Here is an 8,552-nt window from a genome sequence, read left to right as displayed (position 1 = left end):
ATAGAAAGGGCCCCCTTTTTAAACCAATAGATATCAATTTTAGAGTATACAAAATATACACTTCCAATGTACACAAGTTAAGTATACTTCATTTATAAATTCAAATCATGATACTAACATCAATAACACATAGGATACAAATGTGAAGGTTTCATAAAATAAACACTCAGCATTATACAGTGGTCGTGCAAGAACAAATTACAGAATCTCAACCTAAAAAAAAAAAAATAGAGAAGGAATACAGTTGATCACCCCTTTTAGTCCTGACCAATTAACCAAAAACCGTTTTTTAAAAACATGACAAAGTTCTTAATCCCTCTCAAAGTAGGAGACTGTATACACTAGGTGATTTGTTCCTTACAATAAACAATTATCCATCATCACCAAGCTATGTTCACCTTCATACTTATTTTAGATATAACAACAGACTCCTTAAGTGTGAGGGTACTAATTTAGATCAACTTTAGGAGGGTGTACTAGGTTGGTCCCTTTAAAGGCTTACAAATGGTTGGTTTTATATAGGATTTACCTATTAGACCAACTCCAGACAATAAGCTAGTGATTGTACAGTATCAAGTAAAACTCAAAAGCATATAAGAGTATTTAGACAAGTATATAAACAAATAGAATCAACTTTCCCCTTTCCTAAACAAATACAAGTGTCAAATAGTTCATGAAGGCAGATAATAATTCCCAAATGAGATTGAGAATCTGAGCTTTTTCATTCTCGTTTGTTTCTTTAAAAAAAAAAAATGTTAACCAGGCATAAGATTCAAACAAGAGAACCAACCATCTTAGTTCAGCCTGAAAACTTATTTTCAGACAGTGTTCAAATAAAAGGTGAAGAGTGAAATGGACCTTGGATTAAAGCCTAGTTCTCTATTAGTTTAAATCCTTTTTAAACAACATTCACCCAAAACAGGAGGCAACACATGTTCACTAGCCTTCAATGTTGGTTTAAAATATGGGCCATCACATTACAACAAACCTTTCTAAAGTAGTGAAACTTATTTTGCAGATTGGGGTATTCCAACAAAAAACAAAGACAAAAACTCAATCCAAACAAGGCCTTCTTAGTTTTTAAAATGATTAGAGACAATCCAAGCTAGCTTTAAGTCTTCCTGACCCTAGATAGAGTTTAGGCAAATGCCTCTATCAACACAGGACACATAGAGGGCAACAGTTTCAAGTTTTAACAGGTTTGACTTATTTAAGCAAGTTATGACTTAGATAATAGAGAGTTTTGGGCCAGTCAATCACATTTCCAAGCACACATATGTATAACAGAGTCTCTTAATCTTAAAGACAAATCACACAATTCTCTAAGTAGAATCACTCCTTATCACATGGGAACTACTTTAATCAACCTATTAATAAAGACATTTCAAGCAAACTGTTGTATATTGCCCTAGCCATTAGTGCATCTATTGACCCTACTTATAATGAACATGATTCTAAACAAAATTCTAAACAATCCAAACTACAACACTCAATCCCATGCAGAGCAAATTAAACTAAGCACAATTCCACGCTTAATCTACTACATTAAATCAAACAAACAAGCTAAACCACCTTGAGTGTAATTTTATACCAATTATAATACCAAGAAGAATAGATTGAATGACTAAACATAGTTTCCTTCCAACTGCAATACTAAGCAAATAAACCTAATGATCAAACACAGTTTCATATAACTACAATATTAAGAAAGATAAACTAAATAACTAAAACAAGTTCATATAACTACAATAATAAACAAATAAGCTAGATACTTAAACACAGTTTCATACCAGCTACAATATTAAGCAAAATTAAGTAAATAACTAAAACACTTTCATGTAACTACAATACTGAGTAAAATAAACTAAATAACTAAAACAGTTTCATTTAACTACAATACTAAGCAAATAAGCTAAATGGCTAAACACATAACAACTAACTTATGATTGCAAAGAAACTAAGACCAAAAAATAAATAAAGGGGATGGATTATTACCTCTTTCGATTGCAACCTTAGTCGAGTGTTGGAATTGGAGATCTTTATGCTCCTTCCATTCTCACTCAGCCACGAACCCCAAAGAACAAAAAAAGACACAAATATTTTAAAACTAACTTAACTCAGAAAAAATTTAAAGGTCTCAAAAATATTTGAAACCTTAGGTATTTTTGAGTTATGAGTATGCAAAATGAAAATTTCAGATTGCCAACTTGCCTTTCAAAGTAGATTGGGAATTCTATTTATAGAACCCCAATGTATCAAACCCTAGTTTTCAACCGATGTGGGAGTAATGCAATTTCATAATTGCATCTCTTAGACACCACATCAATATCTAGGAATCGAATAGATCAACAAATAGAGAGTCACATTTGACTCGTAGTCGATCAATCCGATGAGTTCTTTTCTAACCAATGAAAATTTGTGAATTCAAATCACAACACAACAAAATCCATTAAAGAAAAATCAGAGTTTGATAGTTGTCCCACAGAAAAGTAAAAAGAAATAGAGAGAGGTGAGGATTTTACCATGCTAAGGCAGTGTTTGGTTAAATTTGGAGGCGAAGCATTAATTGTTGCCTCAAATGTTGAACCATGGCTGTAACAAGTGTGCCCCACCTGCCATTTTGCCGTTTAAGGCAATGGTGACTAGGAGAGAGGGTTTTCTCATCGTGGCAACACTAGGGTTTGGGGTGAGGGGAAAAGGAGAGGCGGGCCGTGTTTGGAGGCGTAAAATTAAAAGGAAAGGGGGCTTTGCTCCTCTTATCCCATGGGCTGGACTCGGTCCAGATTAAAATGAAGAATAAAGGGGGCCCTTTTACGCATATTCATATATACACATGATATACATGTATATCACCTGTATATCCGTGTATATATGTATATACGCGTCGGGTCTTGACACTCGTTTTAATAGATAACAAAAATTAGGCAAAGACAAATTAGTTCGACTCTTAATCGTGCTTAAAAAGACTAATTACATTTTAAAAAAATTAATTTTTGCAAATAAGTCCTTCAATTGACTTAGTCTTAGGACCAACTATTTCCATCAGAGCCTCAGTTAGTTCAAATTAGCCATTTTAGGGTAACATTTGCAAATAATGACCTTAATTAATCAGACCAATGGTTTTGGCCCTTTCATATAAGGTCACAATTAAACTTGATAACAATTAAAGGGCTAATTTTGCAATAATGACCTCAATTCATAAAATTGCCTTTCAATTGGGTCCTAATTTGGACTATTAATTGATCATTTCAATTATAGCCACTCAATTGGGCAATTTTCAGAATCTACCACAATTAAATACTCAATTAATTATGGTAAATTTCTAATAAATTGATTAAACAAGAAATGAGGGGTAAAGTAATTAATTTATTTAATTAACCAGATTCTTTGCATTAAACAGAGTAAAATACATGCAAATCGACATTTTGGCAATTTAGACAATTAAGTGAATAATTGTGGTTAATTGTTTCGTACTTCTTGGTTAAATTTAGCAAAAGTATTATAATTGTAAAAATATGTAATTTAATTTCCAAATGATTTATAATATTATAGAAATTATTTTATCAAACAAGATTGGTAATGTATTATCTAAATAATTTTATAAAATCATTTTTACTTCTGAAAATACATATTTCACTCTGTTTGATATCCAAGGTCTCTGAGTAATTAAAACAAATTATGAGAGGTTAAAAATTAGGTGTGAACAAGATCTACATTCGTGAGATTGTTAGAGTGCATGGGGTTCCGATTTTCATAATCTCTGATAGGGGTCCTCAGTTTACATCGCATTTTGGAAGACCTTGCAGCGGTCGAATTGGGTACTCGATTGGATCTTAGTACAGCTTTCCACCCTCAGATGGAAGGTCATTCTGACCGAACGATTTTGGTCTTTGAGGACATGCTTCGAGCGTGTGTGATTGATTTCGGTGGTCATTGGGACCAGTTTGTACCATTGACGGAGTTCGCTTATAATAATAGCTATCATTCGAGTATTGATATGGCTTCGTTTGTGGCACTTTATGGGAGGAAGTGTAGATCACCCATTGGGTGGTTCGATGCGTTTAAGGTAAGACCTTGGGGGTACTGATTTGTTGAGAGAGCCTCTAGATAAAGTCAAAGTGATTCAAGAAAAGCTCTTAGCAGATCAGAGTAGGCAGAAGGAGCATGCGGATCGAAAGGTTCGGGATCTTGAATTCATGGTTAGGAAACAAGTGTTGTTGAAGGTCTCACTCATAAAGAGTGTGATGAGATTTGGGAAGAAAGGTGAACTTAGTCCTAGATTTATTGGCCCGTTTGAGATTCTCAATCGTGTGGGGGAGGTAGCGTATGAGTTAGTTTTACCACCAGGGTTGTCCAGTGTCCATCTGGTGTTTCATGTCTCTATGTTAAAAAAGTATCATGGTGATGGGTCCTACATCATTCGTTGGGATTCAATTTTTTTAGACGAGAATTTATCCTATGAGGAAGAGCCTGTTGCTATATTAGATAGGGAGGTACGTAACCTGAGGTTGAAAGATATCGTGTTAGTTAAGGTCCAGTGGAAGAATCGTCCAGTTGAGAAAGCCACTTGGGAGACCAAATCCGATATGCATAATAAGTATCCCCATCTTTTCGCAGAGTCAGGTATATTTCCCCTTGTTTCCTTCCCTTTTTTCCGTTCAGGGACGAATGGTTGTTCAATTGGTATATGATGTAACGACCCGCTTGATCGTTATATGTGCTTTGACCACTTTATCCTTGCTAGTACTTTCCTGAGGCTAAAAATGAGCGGACCTAAATAATTTGGTTGTGTTGTATGTTGTGTTTTGTGACTTATAAGTGACGTTGTGGTGTGTTTTTAACTTGGTTTGTTTGTTGGCTTGTGTTCATAGGGCCTTAGAATGATTTTGAGAGACTAAGTATAAAAATGTTGAAATTTTCGTGCTCACAGGTTTACAACGCCTCATTGCAATGATGATTCTTCGTTGCAGTAGAGACTGGGTTCGCTGCAATGAAGGGTGGGAAAATCCCAGGGTTCATTGCAGCGAAGGCACCATTTGCCGCAATGAGTCCGTTGCAGTGAGACTTTGGTCGCTGCAACGAAGCCCACTTAATTCTAATGACGAGTTTCAGTAGTTATTTCGTGCCCACACTTCTCATAATCCTCAAAACAGTTCCCAAGAACATAGAGGCGAGTTTCTAAGGCTATGCCACTATTCTCCATCAAAGGTAAGCCTTAATAACTAACTTTCTTCGCTTAATGTTCATATTAGATTCTTGTTTCAATCAAAAAACCCTTCAACACTAAGAAAACCCTATAATACTAATTGGTTATTGTTTATTGTTGTTTAATTTTGTTTAATCATCTAAGAGTAGAGATTATCACTTCCTAGGTTGAGAACTGGATATTCAATGATATAAATTGCTTGTTAAGACCTAGAGTTCCAATAAAAATGAGAACTTTGGCTAAATCAGATTTGTAGGGTTGAATTGATTATAGAACCCATAAATGGAGTTAATATGATTGTTGAGACTAGAATTATGATGAATATGTTCCTAAGGATAGTGAACCATTGATTAAGGGTAGAAGTGGAGGGGTTGTTGTTACACCTTGGAAATTTCGTGGCGTTTGCATTATGAGTGAACTAACACAAGCCTAAAGTGGAAATGAATCCCATATAAGTTTAATAAGGATATTTGATAATTTTAAGTGTGTACCTTAAGGTTTCGGGGTTAAATGAATCGGTGAAAGTAAGATCGTTGAAGAAATGGGAGTTTGAGTCATGTTTTGGGAAGATTTTATATCATTTGAGTTATGCGTTACTTAGGATTTCCTTGAGGGGGAGCTATAGGGATCCTTGGATGGTTAATTAAGTTTTATACCAGTGCCAAGAAGGTTCCATAAGGATTGGAGCTCCAACGAATCGAAAAGAACGCATTTTCGCGAAAACTGGAGTTTGTGGACCAATATGCGCCCACAAACTGAGTTTGCTGTGCAGCATACTGGCCGCAAACTCATCAAAAATTTTGGTCTCACTGCCCAACCTCCTTCCAATGGACAGGAGGGAAGATGCGGCTACATATCCAATATGCTAAGCCGCATCTCCACCGCAAATTGGGGGGGGGGGGAGGGGGAATTTGGCACCTTTTTAAATCCCAAAAGATCCCATTTCCATGTCAACCTCCCACACTTATTTCCCTACACTTCTACTCCCACACTTATTTTCCCACACTTCTAGAGGGTTCTTGAAGGTTCCATAACATTCCAAACCTTTCCATATCATCAAGACGGAAGATCAACATCAAAACATCAAAGATAATCCATGGAAGATGATGGTTCTTTCTTCTCTCCAAAATTGTGATGAACTTAGTCACGAAAGGAGTTAAGTGAGGTGAATTTCTTCTATTATAAGGTATTTTCTTCCTATTATTTATATGATTGAGTTGATGTGAAGGTTAGTCACTCTTAGAATGGAAAAGAATTAAAGTAGAGAAGCCATAAAGTGTTGAAGTGAAGATGATGACTATGAGATAAACTTGAAAGGGGATTTTGGATAATTTTGAGATTGAATTGAATATAACTTCCTGATTGTGATATTGTGGATGTTATTATTGTTGTTTGGGAGTAGATTTGTAATTTGGTGGAAGTTGATAAAATAGGGGAAGTGCTGCCCAATTTCTGCTAGCTCGTTAACTACACTAGTTTGAACTTAAGAGTGTTTTCAAGACTTAACCTTAGTATGAATCCGCTTGAATGTAGATTTTGCAGGCTTTGGAGGAGAACATTAAGCAGTTAAGAAGACGTAAAGGTATGTTAAGGCTAACCCTTCTTTCCAAAGGCATGATTTCCTTATTGTGAATCCATCTAAGATATCCGTAATGTTCTATTCCTATGAAATGCTAGAAGCTCATGACTTTCAAGATTCTTAAGATATTTTTGATAAAAGTTCTTCATAGTCATGGTGATAATGATGATGGTGATTCCATAATAGAAATCTGGGGTTTACCAACTTTATGTCACCCCGATAGAGTTGTAAAGTTTCCTTTGGACACTCATGTATGTCATATATGTATATAGCTATTTTTGTGACACCGAGCATATATGGCCTGGTATGATATCTATTGCGCGCACACCACTGCAGTTGGGTATGGATAACACCGAGCCTTGTTATGGCGGGGTACGAATATAGTATGAATAACACCGAGCCTTGTTGTGGTCGGGTACGCATAACACCGAGCCTATATGGCTGGGTACGGTACTATTAAATGGATCTGTATGAAATGTTTCCTTAGAGAAAGGTTAAGTATGCATGGCAGTCATCTTAAGAGGTATTATAAGGTATAAATTATTCTCTTATTCTTATGTTATCTTTATGCTTTCATCATGTTGTTATCCATGCCTTATATACTCAGTACATTGTTCGTACTGATGTCCTTTTTTTTGTGGATGTTACGTTCATGCCCGTAGGTAGAAAGACCAGACCCCTAGGCTGCTCCATCAGTGATTGCATAGAAGTGCTCCATTTGATCCGGAGCTATAGTTTAGTTGGTACTATTCTTTATTGTACTTATTTGGGCATAGCGGGGTCCTGTCCCATCTTTATAATATTACATACTCCATGTAGACGCTCGTAGACAGATGTACATAGCTATATATCCTATAACGTTATCGGTCTATATTTTGTACATCATTTTTGGTAGCCTTATCGGCTTGTATATATGGGCATAGTTAATGATGCCTATGTTCGATGAAACTTGTGTCATTTTGGTTCGTGGTGATTATGAGTTAGCCATGTGGCTCACCTAGAAATGAGTATGAGAAGTATGCTAAGAGGCACTCGGTAGGTTAGCACCGGATGCCCGTCATGGCCCTCTGATTGAGTCGTGACAAAAGTGGTATTAGAGTAGTTTGCCGTAGGGTGTGTCTACGAGCCGTGTCCAGTAGAGTCTTATTTATGGGTGTGAAACATGCCATACTTATAAATAGGAGGCTTCGGGCATTTAGGAATGAATGACCCTCTTCTTCATGATAGATCGTGCGATAGAGCCATGATATAAGAATTTCCCTTTTCCTAACCGTGCGTTATGTTTTCGGCGATGCCTGTGAAGAGAAAAGTTACAGCAGCCCAAAAGGACAAGACAGTGGCTGGTAGAAGGACTGAGCGGGTATCGTCGACAGATTTAGAGGAGGGCAAGTCTCAGAATGAGATTCCATCTTGGTCCTCTCACTCATCGCCGGCTTTAGAGGAGCATGAAGGAGCCTCAGCTCCAGCTCCAACAGCCCCAGTTCCTCCACCATATGCCTCAGGCCAAGAGGTAAAAGAGGCTATCCATTTGCTGACTCAGTTAGTCGCCGCTAGGCACAATGGCAAGGTACGGGTCATGGTGATAGAGTTGTTAGTGCCAGAGCCTGTGATTTTATTAGTTTGAACCCTCCAGAATTCTGGGGGTTAAAATAGCATGAGGACCCGCAGAGCTTCATAGATGGAATGTTGAGAACATTGCGGGTAATACATGCTTCGAATGTTGAGTCGGTAGAATCGGCCTCCTATAGATTATGGGATGTTGTGGTT

At 36.8% G+C, this 8,552-nt stretch overlaps 1 pseudogene; it reads left to right on the top strand.

Annotated features, from left to right (window-relative positions):
• Positions 1–5,115, top strand: part of LOC132065325 (uncharacterized) — a 19,480-nt pseudogene extending 14,365 nt beyond the window's left edge.
• The last annotated feature ends 3,437 nt before the right edge of the window (positions 5,116–8,552 follow it).

This window comes from Lycium ferocissimum, chromosome 1 (genome assembly GCF_029784015.1).
Source record: "Lycium ferocissimum isolate CSIRO_LF1 chromosome 1, AGI_CSIRO_Lferr_CH_V1, whole genome shotgun sequence".
Taxonomy (NCBI): domain Eukaryota; kingdom Viridiplantae; phylum Streptophyta; class Magnoliopsida; order Solanales; family Solanaceae; genus Lycium; species Lycium ferocissimum.
Note: the sequence above shows the minus strand (reverse complement) of the source record. Positions and strands in the feature narration are given on the sequence as shown.